A 12,382-nucleotide genomic window follows, 5' to 3' on the forward strand; every position below is an offset into this window, starting at 1 on the left:
TTTCTTTTTTTTTTTTTCTTTTTTTTTTCCCAATACATTTGGCATGTATTTATCTGGATTTATAATCTCACAGCTCTTTGTCCCTGGCAGTGTCACCCAGTTTTTCTACCTCATGCTCATATGTAAGGGCAGGCCTGCAAAGAAAAATAAACCATTCAGAAACCAGTCTGCAAACATGCTTTGCTTTGGAAATAAGATGCACAGTGTAGATATTAAGTATATTAGGAGCTATAACATGTGGAGCAGCTTACATTTATATAAAAATTGATTTAAAGAAATCTGGAGCATACATGTAGAAGAATGCAATATCAACTAGGGACTCTATATAAAATTTTCAAGACAATTTAAAAAATCTTTGCCTGATAATCAATGTGACAGAATTCAGAGAACACTCAAAATAAATAGAAAACAAATGCTAAGATTTCTGCTATTAATTTGTAGGCTGTGTTTCATACAAGTAAATTTTTTGGGTATCACTGATCAGGTAAACCCACAGACATGGCCTGAAGGCATTTGAGGTCCCTATCCAGAGACAGAAACTTCACAGTCTCTTCCACCTGTTATCTGGAATTATTCCAAATGTCCTCTAAACATGTCATCAGACATGTTTAGAAAGACGTTCCTCAAGGTTCCTGGAGAACTGCCTCATGTGTTCAATAGCTTTAAGAAAGTAGCAGTAGACGGGCATTTTTCACTGACAAAACACTATTTTCACACACCACAGTGGCTTGGGCAGTAACAGAATAATCTAAGAGACCACAAATTTGTGCCGGTAAGAAATATACCTGATTTTTCCCAACCACCACCATGGATACAGGCATTATTTCACATGGTAAGCAAATCATATTTGAGCAGGCTTAAGTCATATTCCTGAAGATTTCATATTATCAAAGTACTACTAATACTAGATGTTGCGCACTATAAAATGTCTGTGAGTTACAAAATTATGTACGTCTTGCAGCACATACACTGCTGGATGTAATAATCTCTAACAAAATTTGATACAAGGTTATTATGGTCTATCTGTGCCAGATTATCCTAAATAACCAAAATGGTAGTATCACTGGCAGAAAACTGGAAAATACTTACTGTACTTTTTAACCTATGCTTATTTTCCCATCTTGCCTGTTTCCAACAGATTACTTAAGCATTATAATAATTTTTCCCACTATCTGTGAATGGGGGTAGTAACACTCATTGATGAAAGCCAGATTCTGCCTTCAAGCACAGGTATGAGCGAAGACAAAGACAAACCTTTCCATCAAAAAGTAGACATTAGAACTGGTATAATTTGTATCTCTTATTCACAAGTCCTTCCTTGAAAGTTCTCCATTTCTCTGGGCCAACTCTTTGCTGACCTTCTGGTTCACATTAGGGCTTTATAGTATCACTTATTTCCCCCTCTCCTTCACACAGATACAGGGTGCTTTAGAGTCCAACTGCAAAGCAGTACAGAGCAATGCAACTGGTAATTTTCTGTGAGGAGTTCTAAGAGATAAGGAGTACAAGAAGCTGACTTGACACTTGTTCAAATTTAACAGAAACACTGGAGAGTTTTATGATTGTTTTATTTTAAAAGTAGCCTTGTCAGTCAAATATGAAATTAAATGCTATATCACTGTAGAACATCCATTCTTGAATAGAATTAAGCCATCTCTCCCCAGTTTGTCTCCTCAGAAAGTATGATTTTGTTTCTGTAGCAGTCCTTACTGAAGTTCAAAATGGCACATCATAGAGATGCTGTTTTCTTATCATTAACATACCTCCTTACTTGCAAAACAGCAGGGAAATAACATGTTGGATTCTACCTGGCAGCAGTGCCACGAGGTTGATGGAGGTGACCCTTCCCCCTGTTCAGCACTGTTGAGGTACATCTGAGGTTCTGGATCTGGTGCTGGACTCACCAGTACACGAAAGACATGGATATATTCAGAGCAATATGAAAAATGGAGACTTTTCTCAGTATTGTCTGTTGACAGGATGAGAGGCAATGGTCACACATTGAAACACAAGTAATTTCACTTCAGCATCAGAAATCATTTTTACGGTGAGTGTGATAAGACACTGGCATGGGTTGGGGATTCTGGAGTCTCTTCTCTTTGGAGACTTTAAAAATTCAACTGGACATAGTTATGGGCAACCAGGTCTACCAAGTCCCTTTGAAGCAAAGGCATTGGACTGGATGATGGCCTTAGGTCCCTTCCAGTCCCAACAATTATGTGACCCTGTAGGATCAGCAGGACCCCAAAGCCCTCACCAGACACCTCAGGGGTCTCTTTCTCTCCATCAAAAAAGAAAAACAGTCCTCCGGGTGGTAATCCGCTGATGTAGAAACTACTCATATCAGTCTCCTCAGACCTTGTTGGTTACAGCTCATTAACACAGAGGATAGATGTGTTGGTACCTGTTCATCTGCCATGCCATCTTCAGCATTTCAGAGTACTTCTTTGGGGTTAGAAAGTACTTGTCTATCAGAGAGACTGAGAGGCTGAGGCATTCCACACCATTTTTTTCTCCTGCTTTTCTACTCATTATTAAACACAGCTATCCAAAATCCTGTCAGAAGCAGACTCTGTTAAGCACAAACTCTAAAATCTTGTGTCTTAATTTGCTGCAGAAATAAATTTCACTTGCCAATTCTACATCCTGATAATGACCATCAACACCTTAATACCAACTGCTTAGGCTGGAATAATCATGCTAAGAGGCTTTTTTCTTATCAAGTGAAAAGCACAGTGTGAATGACATCCAAGGGAGAATACTCTTAGTTTTATTTATTTGTACATTTTCAAACATTATTATTTTCTACTGTTGGGCACTCTGATGGTCATCCTTCTACAAAGGAACTGCTTTGTAATTGCTAGTTTCATGTACTCTGCAAAAAGTTTTACTCTGGTAAGAGTACCATGTACTCTACACATTATTGCAAACAAAAGAAAAATCAGAGAGGGACTCAGCCTCAAATAACTTAGATAACTTAGAAAATTATCCCAGACTATATCTAAGAGAATGAACACTAATATATTTCATATATTTTTGCTTAAAAATTACACGTTACGGAAGCTTCATCACTGCATGTTTATACAAAGTGCTGCAGTTTGGGGCTCAAACTACCAGAAATTTCTCATTTCAACTATACACACATATAAAGAAATTTAAACTTGGACTAAAACCTCCAATTGCCAGACTTTAGGTTCTGAGTATGCATACTGCAAACTAAGAGCAATCAGTTCAAACCAGAAACAGCATCCAGGCTGATTTTCATCCATAAATGCAGCACATGGGAAGATGTTTCTACATGCTTTTTTGCAAAAGAGAAACCAGTTCAAAACAATCATGACGTAAAAACATTAGAAATACAGACCTTTCTCACACTAAGAAAATTCCATTCTACTGTCTTCAGGCCACATGATGATAAAATTTTAACAGCAAATATGTAGAATTGTCTGAATGGGAAAAAAACAAAAACAACCAAACAAAAATACTCAAAAAGCCCACCAATCAACCAAAAAAGTTTCCTTGGAAGTATTCTCCCCGCCTGACACAGAAGTGTTATCTCCTGTGCTTCTTTTGAAACTACACTGCACATGAAAATCAAGCCAAAATTATTAAACACCCTGTAAGAAGAAAAAAAAAATCAATCTCTATGTTCTCCCACTGAAATACCATATGTCCTTGATAAGTTATTTCATATGTCCATGCTACAAATATTTTTTTATAATAGGAGGTATAATACTACAAATCCAGATATTTTAAAGTGATGTGCCAGTGATAAACACTATCTGATGACTTACTAAACAGAAATAATACTGCTATGAGTCATAGCCTAAGTGGAAATAGGAAATCTTCTTACTCATACATTAAAAAATCAAGAAGTATGACTGAGTTTTTCTAGAGAACAGGTTGCTGAATCTCATTTTCCTTAAAATTCTTTTAAGGTTCATTCACAAGACGTGAAGATCTCTGAGCAGAAACATGCTTTTCCCTCTCTCACAATGTTGCCATATGAAATTCTGCAAAGCTAGGGAATGAGCACTTTATCTATTCTCTTCTCAGCCTTGCCATTGGGCAGATCAAGCCTCCTGAGCTCAAATGACATGGAAAAAAACCACTATTTAGAGCAGCCTTTGGTCCTCTTTAGTTTAATGTAGAGGGTGAGAAATTCAAATTATGGATAGAATAAGTCTTTTTGTCTCTGTCTCTGACCCAAAATCAGAAGTAAAGTTCTTGTGATTCACGTTTAAAGAATAAGATATTTTATTTTAAAAAGAAAAGCTTTCAGCAGAAGCACATACTTTTCAAGGTAGAGGATATTAAAAGACCATAAAGCAAGTGCAAAAAGCTGTTGCTCAAGGTTTACTTGTAATAGACTTACACTCTAAACAAAGGTAGACAGAGGACCACTTCTAGATGCTGTTCACTTTTTTCTCCCCCATACACAGACAGTTTGTCCTTGTTCCTGCTCAGCCGATTGATTTAGTTGTCTTTATTGTCCCAATAAGGGTGCCAGAAAAATATAATTATTCCTGCTCTTTGAATATCAAATTGGGAATTTTTAAATCAAAAAAATATTTAAAGAAAAAAGAAGGGTTAGATTCCTTTTTTTTTCTGTTTGTATGGTTGTTTTGGAGGTTTTTTGTTGTTTCTTATTTGTGTATTTTTGTTTGGTTGGAGTTTATTTGTTGTTTGCTGTTGTTTCTTTTTCTGAACACAATAGTCATATGGCTTTGCACAGAAATAGTTTCAGGGCAAAGTGCTTGTACCAGCTCTGATCTAGCCAGATGTTCTTTGAAATGTTACCACCTCTGAGGCTGTTGTACTCATGAATCCCAAATGGTAAACAGTGAACTGGTCACCATGGAGAGAATTTTTTTTCTAAAAATCCAGAGCAGATAAGCCAGAAAGAATAAACTTGTTGGTAAATGTTCCTTGTTGGTAAATGACCACAATCATTATTTGTTTTTCCCAGTTACTCCTGGTCTCCTTGTATGCTCAATGTATTCTCCTGTCTTTGACAGCGTATTCAACAAGAAACAGGCTTCATGAAACTACCTAGAGTTATGACAACATTGAGGTGCTTGATATATGGATATATTTATCTCCTAATAAAAGTGCACCAGCCTATCCAAAAGGGATGTGTTGGAAGATAGTTTGAAGACTCCTGTTAAAACAGAAGATGTATAATAGCTTACCTGGATTACATTGTTGACTAGGGATTCACTCATGGATTGCCATTCTGGTGCTAGGTGCTGTATCAATGCAGAGATTCATGGAGAGTAAAGGGAAGGCCAGAAGGACAGAACAGGCAGTGAGATATGGATCAAAGGCAATGGAAACTAAGTTTAGGCAACCAACTTTATGGGTAACTGGAGGGCATTTATATTTACATAGAAGAACTTCAGAAAAGTTGATTGATTTGTGTGTGCCCTCTAAAATGGAAAGCAGTTAGTGTCTTCAAACAAGTAATTATTTTATTTGCAGGTGAAAATTTAAAGCAGAATTTCATTATTTGAAAATTTGTAACCAGTGCCTGCTATGAATCAATGAAAAATCTGCAAGTCTATTTTTAAGCATATTTTGGCTCACATTTCTGAACGACATATTTTTTGTATTTATATACTTTTTTATAGAAAATATTTCCAATAATCTGGAGTTTTATTTAATCATTGTCTTGTTTTTTTTCCGTTTGTTTCAAAGTGAGAACACACAGCAGGAGAACTAATTTTTTTGTCCGTATAAAACACTCTGCATATATTTTCATTTTTCTTTTCTGGCTAAGGAGCTGTATACTTCAAGTAAAATCAACCTTTTCTCTTTGAAAGGCTCTCTGTAAGATTATGTGCTGGGTGTTTCTGGCTGTAGCCTCTCTTGCTAAAAGGTAACAGGTGTAAATGATATTCACACATCTTAACTGAACTAATTTAGAGTTCTCTAGGTCTTCCATCTTAAGATCTTGTGTTTCCCAAGAAACACCTAGAAGCCAGTCAGGATTCTCTGCAAACTTCTGTTCATATAAGAACGTCAGTTAAGAGTGTGATATTTTTGTGGTTTTTTTCTTGCAAAATTTCTTTTCTGTTAACATTTCTACCACAGACAAGGTTTTATAAGCAAGACGGTGCTTTTCTTTCTATGCCTGTTAAAGGAAAACCATCACTTCTGCTTTTTTCCTTGCACATTCTGTATCTATTAAGAGATTTTCCATGTCTAGGAGGACAGGAGTTTTTGCAGCAGTTTTTGCTTCTTTCTTTAGTGATGAAAATTCTTAAAAGTTTGGTGGGTTTTTTTGCTTCGGGTTTTTGTTGTTGTTGTTGTTTTGTTGTGGTTTGGTTTTTTAGGTTTTTTCCCCCTATTTAGTCTTGTGCAAATCATTTTGAGAGTAAGGAGAAAAAAAAAATGTTATTTACCTTGCTTTGCAGAACAGACACAGAACTGTGTGGAAGGACTGTTCTCTCAACAGCTTGATAAAATACACTAACAATTCATGAAAAATTTAGGTACAAGCTAAATACGGTTTATTCATGAAACTGAACCAGTTTACACTGCTTAACTGCAGTCAACATCAACATCCTCCTGTGCCCTCTTAAAAAGCCTGTACCACCTCCTCATTATTTTCTTGCATTTTCCTTTGACTGTAACTGTCTGAATCTCCAGTTTTGTGTTGCTGAAATGGCTCCCGAGGTATTAAAGAGTATTTTTTCCCAGCCCCACGACCAAAGAAGAAGCCTAGATTCCTTGGCTCTGGTTTTCAAGGTTGTTTATTTTCTCTCATCTAACACATTCTCTTTTTGACCTGCAGAGGTCTGTCTGGCAGATCAGTTCATGGCACACTCACCGCCCTTGGGGCGGTGTTAGTTTTTTATACTAAGAACTACATATACTTTATTTACAATAACTTTCCAATACCTATCACCTATGTTAGACAGTCTGTCTCTACTCTAAACCAATCCAAAAGTGTCACTATCACAGCAGAAGATGTAGGACAAGAAGAAGAAGAAGAAAGACAGGACACACCCAGATTCCTCCATCTTGCCTCTCGAACCCCCATACTAAAAACCCCAAAATTCTACTTTTTCACCCTGTGACAAATTAACTATCATTTTACTCAAACTCTTGTGGCTTGTAAATGCTCACAAAAAGCTGGTAATATTTTTTTTCCATGGGTTAAAATTGAAGGCACAGGTGTGTTATAGGAAAAATATGATTGGTCCAAATCAAAATTTAGAGAGCCAAATTAAAATAAAAGAAACAGAATTTATTTCATGAATTGAAATAAAATTTCAATAACCATAATCAAAAGGACAGCGTCGAGCCCGGGTCTCGGCGCTGGGTGAACCTCGTTCCGACCTCTATCACATTGGAACCCCCAATGTTCATGAAGCTCATCTGGTGAGCCTAGTTTTATACTATTTTTCTTGCCCGAAGAGAAGTTTCTCGTGTTCTTTTCTTCTCCTTCACATATTCATGTAGTCTTCTTTCTCTGTCCGGAGTTGGAATAAGCTTGGCTCCAGATGGACAAAGCAGTTCCTGGGTGTACAATAGCAGTCTCCCAGAAAAGATGAATGTTAATTCCAAGTTACATGAACCAGGCATTGGGATTCGGTTCTGGGTTATCTCGATCTTGAGTCATTATCGATCGTTGATGACTTGGGTGTTCCTGAAATCACCCAACATTTCCGCAGTGGCTAGCTCCTTCACTTGCTAATTGGATATTCTATTCAGTGGCCACCTGCGATTGCACAAGGTAGTGAGGTAATCTTTTCTTGAGCCCTGGTGTGCTAAACCTCGGAACTATCCCTGACAGGCATCCCACAGATATATTTTCATACATGTCCTTTTATAAGCACAAATCAATTCCTCAATTCCTTCATTTATTACAGGTGTCTTTGTGCCAAGGTGTCTGTGCCCCCTGCCAGAGTCTTGAGCCATCCAGGGCAGTCAGAGGAATGTCCTGGATTCCGACATCTGAAATCAAGTCTGATTTCACATTCTGCACCAACATGCATTCCTATTGTGTTCACAGGTATAAATGCTGCAAATACCAGGCTCAGTTTTTGCCCATAAACTCCAGTCTAAGCAGAAGAGATCACTACTTCCACAATAAAAATCACCTTCATTTTTGCCGTCTACAGATAAGTAGGAAGCTTGCTGATGAACCTACACTGTCACTTGCATTCAGTCTGACTGTAACATTAGTTTGAACCCATGATATCACCTAAGTAATACTATTATGAAATAATGAAAATATTAATTGAAAGCAAATTAACCAACAGTCGGGAAAGACTATATATAAAGGTGGCATGTACCTCTGTTGTATTGCTTAGAGTGATCATAAAGACTCTTTATATCCCTTCTAAATCTGGACAAACTTAAATACTAAATAAAATGAGCCAAGATTGGTGTTGGGGGTTGGATTTTACTTTCCTTTTTTTTCCTTGTTACTTGTGGAGTTTTTTCCCATTGAGTTGCTAAGAAGCCCTGATGGCTTGGTGCTTCAGAGAGTGGGGAAGGGGAACTCCTCTGGTTTTTGAGAGTTTCTCGGAGGGACAGAGATACTGTGAAAATAGAGGCAGGAAAAAAGACAAGGATTGGGGCAGCTGGGGACTCTCTCTCTCTGGGCTTCAGAGAACAGTCATGCCCGCAGGCTGGGGAAAGGATTTCACTGCCACCACCATAACCCAGCCGGGAGCTGCCTTTCTTCTGTTGCTGGGCCCCTCATCCCCTGCCCTGCTGGGGCATTCCACTGTTCCAACTACTGCCATGGAGCTTCTGATACATCTTGTTCACCAGCCAGGGATTTCTGCTCATTCCTGCTGTTCCAGCTTGCTGCTTCCAAGGGTCCTGCTGGGGCTCCGGGATCAACTGCCCCAGGGGGTTTATGAAGCAAAGCCTTTCGTCCATCCCTCCCCGTCTGGGCCAAGCTGCCATTGCATCGTACTCCCTCAGCTCACATCAGCGTGCATCCTGCAGCTCTGGAGGAATCATTGCACCTGCCCTGCCCACCAGGAGTGGGCTGTGACCGTAACTGCACCAAAGGGGAAGTGCCCTGCAGCTGAAAAGCCTGGGACTGGGTTCCTGGTTCTGCTTGTTGTTATGCTGTAGTTGTTGTTGTTAGTTTGCCTTGTTATACATACTAGTAAAGAACTATTACTGCTATTCCCATATCTTTGCCTGACAGCTCCTTAATTTCAAAATTATAACAATTTGGAGGGAGGGGGTTTGCATTCTCCATTCCAAGGGAGGCTTCTGCCCTCCCTAGCAGACACCTTTCTTTCAAACAAAGACAAGTGGGTATCATCTAGAGTGGAGACAGATTCTCTGCAGTTAGAAATAAAATTAGGAATTGTTCCTATATTGCTAGAGACTGGCCATTGCAAAATATGCAGGGCTGAGTTGGCAAATGAGGTAAACTCAAATGTTGGAAACCTCAAAGTCTTGCAACCTTGTCACATTATAGATTTCACAGGAGCCATCTGCGATCCAGTATGCCTCTAAAGGATGCATAAAGCATAGTTCAAAATTAAGAAAAGTAGCCCATCATTCATAGTTGAAAATCATCTTAGATCTTTGTAGAGAACTGCTGAGCAAGAACCACAGTGTAACTTTAACAGAGGGTCTGAAATAAATTGTGTGTCACAGCTTTGATCATTGTTCGTCAGTGCCATTGATCTCCAACTTCAAGTTAACTTCCTCCTTCCCATTAAAAATAGTATAAAAGGAAGTTATGATATAGTCCTCCCTCAACTCTGTGAATAAAAAAACCCCTCATATCAGAAAAACCCCAGTAAATATCTTGTAATACAAATTTACTGGATATTTGGAAGAAAGCCTTTCTCAGCTTATTCTCTCTGACCCCATTAATATTAAAAACATAGCTATGAATGCTTGAATACAGGCTTTTAAAGTGAATACCCCAATCCTTTTGAGTTTTTCATCTAGTTTGATACACATTTTAAAGTTGAGCCTCAGCTAACTCCAAAACCACAAGTATATCCGTCATCTCAGATTCTGGTGGATTCCTTTTTTATTTTAGATTACTAGACCTTTTTTAATTTTAAACAGTTTTTTTCCCTTATTTTTTTCTTTTTTTTGGGGGGGGGGATTATTTTTTTTTCAATCTGACAACATACTGTGCTTTGAAGACCCTTGGAGCTATATAACAAAATAAACTTTTCAATGACTTTTAAAAAATTGCTTTGCATTTGTACATCCTAGCTGTAATTCTGTGTCCTAAAATTTGCCACACAATCACTTCTTAATTATTGAACTGTATTTCTTATAAAATCCATTCAGATGTGGAACCCATATATGTTTAAAATTTAGTGGATCTTCCTCCACCCAGTCCACGGGAAGCCAAGATGAACTGTCCTGGGAAAAGGAGGTTGAAGCAATGCAAGGAGAATGAGTGTTTCAGGAAATGTTTTTAAATATAAGTAACCTATATTTCAAAATTATAATTTTCTCTTTTGATAAGTGCAGTAATATACAGTGATGATCATACATCAGTACTTAACTAATACCATAGTGCTACAAGACACACTGAAAAATTAAGAAAGAAAGGCAACAAAAGCCTTCTTTAAAAACATACATGCCACATATATTTGTCTATTGTGTTCCAACTGGTTTTCCACAATTCTGGAGGCTATTGGCTTAAATGAACAAGAAATTAACTTCTGATATCTCAGAGTTGTTGTGTAAATGTAAATGTAAATGTAAATTTGTCTTCTTACTGACTGCCTATTTTTACTTTCCTATATAAATAAAAAATATGTAAGAGAATATTTTTGTACTTGATTACGAAAATCAGCAATGTTCAGCTCACAATCGTAAGGTATCTTTCTAAATGTACATGGAAGACCTTGAGGTACTCTCATTGCAAATTGTTTATATAGGAGAAGATAAAATGAAAGGTCAGTTCGGTTTTTCTTCTTGTCTTTTGTCATCTCTCTCATGCTGTTAAGTGCTTTTGAACCAAAAGTTCCTGGCTACAAAATAGTCATAATCTGCCTAGGCAGATTTTTCAGCCCCTTAGGTAGGATGGGATAGTTGCTAAATCTGGGGTGATCTATCAATGTGCCAACACATGAATTTTGGGCCTGAAAGTATTTTCAGTTTAAACAGGAAAACTCACAGTGACATTTAGCAGCTAGGACCTAGAAACCAGTTTTTGTTAAAATGCATTTAGTTGGCTAAAGTATTTATCTATTTTCTATATCGGCCCTTGTGGGTTTTCCCAAAATGCCTAAGAATTTCATTTACAAAATTCCCATTGAAGTTTGGACCTTAGGAGCCACTGATTTTCAGTAAGACTTACAGAAATCTTACCATGTTTTTAATGAACTTGCAAATTTTAATGAACAGTTATGCAATTTTGGAGTCTTCTTGTCTGGAAGCAAAGCTGGTCTGTAAATCATAGACCATTAATGACTGTTCCTTTGCCTTTCATTCTAAGTATGGTAGTAATAAAATGTATGTCATCATATTCAGAATATTCATGCCCTAAGAATTCTAAAGCTATCATAGATGATGTACAGACTGTTGGAACTCAGAATGTCCCACAGACATTCTCGGATGTTCCAGACCCAGGTCAAAAGCATCTGAGACCCTGGCATGCAGCCAGAGACCCCTGTGGCTTTGAATCTGACCCATGGAACAGTTTACCAACTTTGCAGGAAGAACAAGAAGTCACGAAAGTTTAGATATTGTAGTAGAAGTAGTCACGAAGTGAAGGGTAGGATTTTTGAGTGCTGTACGGGGGGGTTTTAAGCCTTGTACGCAGGGGTCCAAGTTTTGTACGTGGGGGTCAGGGGATTCTAAGATGGAGGGATTTGGGTGTGCTCTGTCCTCTTTCTTTCTCCTTCCTAGCCTCCATGTCTTTGGTGACGTTGGCACTCACAGATTGGTCTAGAGTAGAAAGTCACCGTTCAATATAGATAGTAGGTATTGGGGAAAAGGTATAAACATGTAGTACGTAATATATGATATAAAAGATGGCACCAGCCCCCTGGGAGGGCAGTGTGCCTTTGTCTGACCTGCTGAACGGGCCACAGCAGTTCAGGAGAAGAATCTTTTAGATAACCAACAATAAACTACCTTGAGAACAGACAACAGAAGACTACTGAGTCTTGCATTGAAGGCACGGGTTGGAGGAGGGACTTTTCCATCTTTTGGGGTCACCCCAATCCGGGGGTGAAACCCCACACAGACAACAGTGTGTTCACAGTGAACCAGATTTCTAAGAGAACTTAGTTTCCAAGTCCAAAATCATAAACTTTGATAGAGGAAATAACAATGGCCTGCAAATCACCAGAAATTAAAGGGATAGATTTCTGCAGTGCTAGAAAAATTCTAGATCCTTGCTGACTTGCAAATCCTTAAAACTTAA

The sequence above is a fragment of the Motacilla alba genome, chromosome Z (genome assembly GCF_015832195.1).
Source record: "Motacilla alba alba isolate MOTALB_02 chromosome Z, Motacilla_alba_V1.0_pri, whole genome shotgun sequence".
NCBI classification, from domain to species: Eukaryota; Metazoa; Chordata; class Aves; order Passeriformes; family Motacillidae; genus Motacilla; species Motacilla alba.